At 43.5% G+C, this 7,122-nt stretch overlaps 1 pseudogene; it reads right to left on the bottom strand.

Annotated features, from left to right (window-relative positions):
* Positions 1-1,874: 1,874 nt before the first annotated feature.
* On the bottom strand, positions 1,875-2,440 carry LOC102813249 (annotated as a pseudogene).
* Between the last annotated feature and the right edge of the window lie 4,682 nt (positions 2,441-7,122).

The following is a 7,122-nucleotide window of genomic DNA, read 5'->3' on the forward strand; positions in this document are numbered from 1 at the left end:
CTTGGATCAACTATCAATACTCACAGAAGCAGCAGTCAAGAAATCAAATGATGTATTGCACTGGGCAAATCTGCTGCATAAGACCTTTATAAAGTGTTGAAGAGCGAAGATGTCAACTTGCGGACTAAGGTGCGTCTGATCCAAGCCATGGTATTTTCAATAACCTCATATGCATGCGAAAGCTGGACAGTGAATAAGGAAGACCACAGAAAAATTGATGCTTTTGAGTTATGGTGTTGGGGGAGAATATTGAAAGTGCCATGGGCTGCCGAAAGAACCAATAGATCTGTTTTGGAAGAAGTGCAGCCAGAATGCTCCTTGGAGGCCAATATGGCCAAACTTTGTCTCTCATACTTCAGACACATTGTCAGGAGGAACCAGTCACTATAGAACAATATCATGTTTAGTAAGATAGAGGGTCAGAGAAAAAGAGGTAGAACCCCAACAAGACGGATTGGCCAAGTGGCAGCATCGATGGACTCAAGCGTGGCAACAGTAGTGAGGTTGGCCTAGGATCAGGCAGTGTTTCGTTCTGCTGTGCATAAAGTCGCTATGGGTCGGTACCAACTCGATGGCACCTAACAACAACAACAACAACAATATGAGTCAGAACCAACTGGACAGCACTTAACAATAACAATGGATCTATATTAGTTCACGAGTTGTGACTAACGTCTTGTGCATTGTAATATGTTAATAACACAGCAAATTGGAGATGGGATACATAGGAATTCTGTACTATCTTAGAATGTTTTCAGTAAATTTGAAACTATTCTTAAATTAAAACTTTATTGAAATATGTTCTCCTTAATAGGGTGGGTCAGGAAGAGTAGAGAATAATTTTAGGAGGGTGTCTTGAATGAGCTGGACATTTTCAAGAGTTCCCTTTATCCAAAGGTGCTCTACATATGTGAGTGTGTGTGTGTGATGTTGCTGTTGTTGGCTGCCAAGGAGTCAACTTGTGGTGACACAACAAAATGAAGCTCTACTGAAACCTGCCCATCATAATGATCCTGCTGGTATATGAAGTACCCATGAGGGTACAAGAAACTGACCAATGGGTGGTGAGTGTGTGAGATAGATGAATCTATCTCATGTCATATACATTATAAATATATATTATTAAATCTTAGATAGGGAGTTTGCAGTATATCCTTATATAAAAAAATAACAAATGTGAATGAACTAGAGTGTCCTCAGAGCACTGTTTTACAGTATCTAAAGTTGCAAAAGAACACACCTTAGTGCGTATAATTGTTGCATTGCCTGGTAATTAGACATCGACAACAGGCAGGCCACATGGGTGACTATATGTCAAGATGTTCTTTTTTTTTTTTAGTGTTTTCATGTTTATTGAACTACAAGGCAACAGCAAAATTAACATAACACAATATTCATTCACTCCACATCAACATTCCTTACGCCAATGAAAAGTGATCAATTCAACAGGCAGAGACTCAAGGGCTCCTAATAGCTCTGCACCTGGCATGGCTGCCTATCCCAAGGGCCAGGCCTGAACATCACAAACACAGGCTTCCCTTAAAGATGCAGGCTTTGCTCTACTGCTATAGACTTGGTCTTTTGACCTGGATCTTCTTCCTCTTTCAATTCTGGGTTGCTATTTTAACAATCTGATGGCCCCATCAAAATACCAAACCATCACCCAAAAATTGGAGTTCAATTTGATTAAAACATAAACTGAGATGTGTGGCCTAGCAGTATAAAGGAAAAGGCATCCTAAAGGACTATCTGACTTCTCTGGTCCACTTGTAAGAATGAAGGGGAACTGGGAAGAGGAGAAATCTACATGTGTCACTGAACTGGGCATCACTGCCTGGAGCCTCCACAGAGCAGTTGCCCTCTCGCATTTTTCCCTACTTCCCTGATAGCTGCTCATAGAGTTTGGGCACACAGTCATCCCATTTGGCTTGGTAACACGTGCCAGCAGCTGGGGACCCGAGCTCGTACTTTTTGCGGAAAGATGCCATCTTGAACTTGCCACGGTGGTCTCCAGATCTATTGCTGAGAATGGGTTCATCACACTTTAATGGCCTGTCCTGCTTGTAGGCCAGCCAGACATAGCGGTGGAGGCCTGTGCCCTTGGGAGGCCCGGAGCCCACATAATCGGAGAGGACTGTACCACTGCTGACGTCGTTGCCCTTCATGTTGACCACCAGAAAATGGTGCCACTCCCTGAATTTGGGGTCCTTCCTGCTGGGTACATCTGGGTCTGTCAAGACCAAGGTGTAGAGTTTACCGGAATCTAGGCCATCCCATGTAATGCTGATAGGGCGGTTCTTCACCTGGATGGGTGTCAGCACTTTGCCTAGCTCATCCACCTCCGCTTTCCGCCGTATTTGACCTGCAGCAGGTGCTGTGGCTGCTCATCCACTTCCTGCAGGCTCAAGGGCCCAGACCACTTGCTGAGGTCCACCGGCATCGTGGGGTGGGGCGGAGCAGACAGCCAGAAGTGCAGCAGCAGGAGCAGCGCACAACAGCTGAGCAGCAACCACCTCAAGATGTTCTTTTGTCTTCCTTCATGAACAAACTGTTGTTTCTCCAGGATAGTAAAGGATGGAGTTATCACTGCTGGTGGACAAGCAAAACAGTGCAAATATTACACACATACCACACGTTTACCATACAACCCACCCATTCTGTTCCTAGGTATTTATCTAAGAGAAACGAAAGAGTCTGTCCACTCAAAGACTTGGACATGAATGTTTATAACTGTTTATTCTCAATAGCCCCAATCTGGAGACAATTCAATTATCCATCAACTGGTGAATGGATAGACCAACCGTAGCATATCCAGAGAATGGAATATTACTCATCAGTAATAAGAAAGAGACCGCTGTTACATGTAACAATATAGATGAATCTCCAAAGCATTATGCCAAGTGATAGAAGCCAAGAACAAAAGGCTCCAGGATTCCATTTACATCTAAATCTAGAAAATGAAAACTTATCCACAGCTCAGGAAACAGGTCAGTGGTTGTCTGGGACTACAGTAGAGGGATAGATGAACGGCACAGGGGTGTGAGGAAACTCTTTTGGATGTGGAAATGCTCTGTATCCTTTTTATAGTGGTAATTTTACAGGGATATGTTGTTGTTTTTGTTATGTGCCATCAAGTCGGTTCCAACTCATAGCGACCTTGTATAGAATTTCCAAGGAGAGGTTGGTGAACTTGAACCTTGTGGTTCAAACCTACCTTGCAGTCCAGCACATTAACCCACAGCACCATACCAGGACTCCATGCCTGTATACAGGAATATACATGCCAAAATTCACTGAATTGTACACTTCAAATGAATACCACTTATGGTATATAAATTATATCTCAATAAAATTACTCTTTTGAAAAGCTGAATTATTTTGGAGGCAGTGAGTTTCTAATTTGCAGTGATGAGAAACGTGACATCCATGAATGAAGGGAAGGGTAATACTTGTACAAAATGATTCATGTAGCTCCTATCAATAAGTTGTTCACCTAAAGGACACTGAATTGTCAAATGTTGTGTTATATATATGTATGCAACAACAACAATAAAAGCTTGAACTTTTTGAGGTCTACTTTCCTAAATTCTATCACCTGAAGGGGAAGGTGTTATGGGTTGTAATGTGTCCCCCCAAGACATGTATCAAGTTGACTGAGCCAAGTTTGGCAGTTACATAATGATATAACCACCCCCAATGATGTGATCTGATGTTGCATCCCTGATCTGATGTAAAGAGTGTTTCCCTGGAGTGTGGTCTGCAATACGTTTATCTTATGCGAGATAAAAGGCGAGAGAATCAAGCAGACAGAGAGAGGGAGACCTCAATGCCACCAACAAACAAGAACCTGGAGGGTAATATGTCCTTTAGACCCAGGTCCCTGTGCTGGGAAGCTCCTAGACCCAGGAGAAGACTGATGCCAAGATTTGTGGAGATCTCCAAGGGGTGCCAGGCCCACAGATGTTGAAAGAATGCAAGATAAAGTCTTCCCCTAAAATTGATAATCTGAATTCAAGCTTCTAGCCTCCAGAATTGTGAGATCATAAATTTGTTAAAGCCACCCAGTTATGGTATCTCGGTTATAGCAGCTCTGGAGAACCAAGACAGAAGGCAGTGTGTGTCAAATCAGACCTGATCTGTACCAGGCAGTTTCCTGTTTGCAGTCTTCTTTGATTCTTCCAACAAATGCAGACTTGTGAGCTCCAATTCAGAGGTGAGAAAACAGAGCTTCATAGAGATTAGGGACTTGGACATGGTCACACAGCTCATGAGTAGCAGAGGTGCTATTTGAACCCACCTCTAGCTCTAGAAATCTTGCTATCACTCTCTGGTACCTTCCTGTCCTCAGGGTGACTCCATGTCCAGTAATCTTCCTACTGACCATAAAAGAAAGCACATTCCTGTACCCTGAGCCAGACATCCTTGCTCCATGATCCATCTGCTTTAAAGCTTTGCCCAGGTCACCACAATAGACTCAGAATATGTTCTGGGCATTTCCCAGCCCAATCTCAGAAGATGGAGTCAAAGATGGCTGCTTGCTGTCCAGTGCTGAAGGGTAGTCTCTGGGTAGTGCAGATGATGAGCATGAAACCAAAAGGTTGAAAGTTCTAGTTTACCCAGAGGTGCCTGGAAGAAAGGCCTGGGAAGTCACTTCTGAAAAGTCAGTTCTACTCTGACACCCATGGGTTGGAATTGACTTGACAGTAACTCATTTTTTGGTTGGTTCAAGGTATGGGGATTCCAGCAGGTGGAGGAAGGAAGGAAAGCCAGGCCCGGCCCAGCCTCGCTTCCTGGAATGGTCAGGAGGAGATGTCTCCAGGCACACAGAACCCTGGAAACCATGGGTGGGTGCTGCTGGGAAAAGCTGGCATCTTGACTCTTTTATTGTACATCCCAGTGCAAATATCAGCAAATCCTATTGACTCTTCCTCCTCTGTTAAAATATAAGCAGAACCCAAAGGAGTTCATCTCTCCCCTTCCCTGCCCCCTAACTGTCACCCAGGTACCACCACCAGTTCCTGGACAGTATATCAGTGTCCTTACAGGTCACCCTAATCCCAGCAGTCTATTGTCAACACAGCAGCCAGAATGATCCTGTTAAAATAAAAGTCAGACCATGCCACTCTTTCCTTGGGTGGCACTGACAGTTAATGTGCATGGCTGCTAATCAAAAGGTTAGTGGTTCGAGTCCACCCAAAGGAACATTGGAAGAAAGGCCTGGCAATCTACTTCTCCTGTGCTAAAAAATATCAGCCAATGAAAACCCTAGAGGTTACAATAGAATATTGTCAAATGTAGTGCTGGAAGATGAGTCCCCTAAGCTGGAAGATACTCAAAATACATAGTGGCCACACCAGCCATGGACTCAGCATTCTGATGATTGTGAGAGACCCAGGGCCAGGCACTATTTCAGTCAGTTGCACAAGAGAAGACCCTGGGTTAGAGCCGAATGTACAGTAACAACAGGCATGGAATGGTATCCCATTGGTATGTTTAAGTTGCAATTTTCTAATGACTAATGTGAAGAGTCCTGGTGTGGCATTGTAGGATAAGCACTGTCCAGCTATTCACAAGATTAGTGGTTCAAGTCCACCAGCCGCTCTTCAGAAATCCTATGCAAGGTAGCTATGAGTCAGAACTGAATCAACAGCACTTAGCAACAACTACAGCAATGCAAAGCACCCTCGTGTTGTTCTGGGTTAGGCATTAGACTAATAACCACATGGTTGGCGGTTCAAACCCACCAGGCACTCTAAGGGAGAAAGATGAGGCTACAGTCTTGAGACCTTTGAGTCAATCACTATGAATTGGGATTGATTCCATGATGGTGGAGTGACTGATGTTAAGCATCTTTTCAGGTTTATTTGCCATCTATGCATCTTCTTTGGGAAACTGTCTGCTCAAAACATTTTCTTTTTAAACTAGATCGTTTGCTTTTTTACAGTTGAGTTTTAAGAGTTCTTCATACATTATATAGACAAATCTTTTACCCAACATGTGATTTATCAACATTTTCTCCCAGCGGGTGACTTGTGCTTTCATTCTTTTAACAGTGTTACTCACAGAGCAAAAGTTTTCCACTTAAAGTCCAGTGTATCCATTTTCTTTTATAGATTGTGTTTTTGGTGTCACTTTCCTGAACCCACCACCAGAACCACTACCAATCATTGCCATAAAGTCAACTGTCCCTACTGGACAGAGCAGAACTGACCCGTAGGTTTTCCAAGGCTGTAATCTTTATAGAAGCCGAAAGTTGTATTTTTCTCCCTCGGAGTGGCCGATGAGTTCCAATTGCCTACCTTTTGGTTAGTAAACCAATGTTTTAACCACTGCTTCATTAGGACTCCTTCACCAAACCCAAGTCCATGTATATGTCTCCAGAAACCATCTAACTCAATCATGGTACCCTGCTAAGAATAGCTAGTTTATTTGAATCCCCCATGAAAGAGGATTTTCCCTCTTAAATAACCCACAGAAATAAGACCATGAACCTCAGAATAAACCCTGAGGGGCCAATCGCTACACAAAGGCCATCATTGTTAGTAACATGGAATCCGCTGCTGCTGAGTTAATTCCAAGTCAGAGTGACCCTATAGGGCAGAGGTGAACTGTCCCGTAGAGCTCCCAAGGCTGAAACTCTTTATACCACATTTCTCTCCTGTGGAGCCGCTGGTTCGAACTGCCGACCTTTTGGATAGCAGCTGAGCGCTTTGACCACTGTGCCACTAGGGCTCCTCTGGTAATGGCGAGAGCACGTGAAAATGCTGGAAGCCCTCAATGAGCTGGATGGACATGAGGTTGCAACAATAGACACAAATATACCAAGGATGCTGCAGACGTGCAGGACCAGGCCATGATGCTGGCATGGCTCCGAACCACCACCACTACAGAACTGATTTACCATTCTTGTCTCCAAAATGGTTCATGAGGATATCATTTGAAGTATGTGCAGACATTATATATGGGCTCAAAACAATACATACTTTTTTCACAGTCACATTCCAGAATTTTCACCGCTTTAAATGAGAACTATGTAGGTCCACTGTATTAAATGAGAATTATGTAGGTTTCTTTTGTCTTTTTTTCTTTTTTTCAAAGAACATTTAAAAACAGTGCAAATAA

The sequence above is a fragment of the Chrysochloris asiatica genome, unplaced genomic scaffold, assembly GCF_000296735.1.
Source record: "Chrysochloris asiatica unplaced genomic scaffold, ChrAsi1.0 scaffold00034, whole genome shotgun sequence".
NCBI classification, from domain to species: domain Eukaryota; kingdom Metazoa; phylum Chordata; class Mammalia; order Afrosoricida; family Chrysochloridae; genus Chrysochloris; species Chrysochloris asiatica.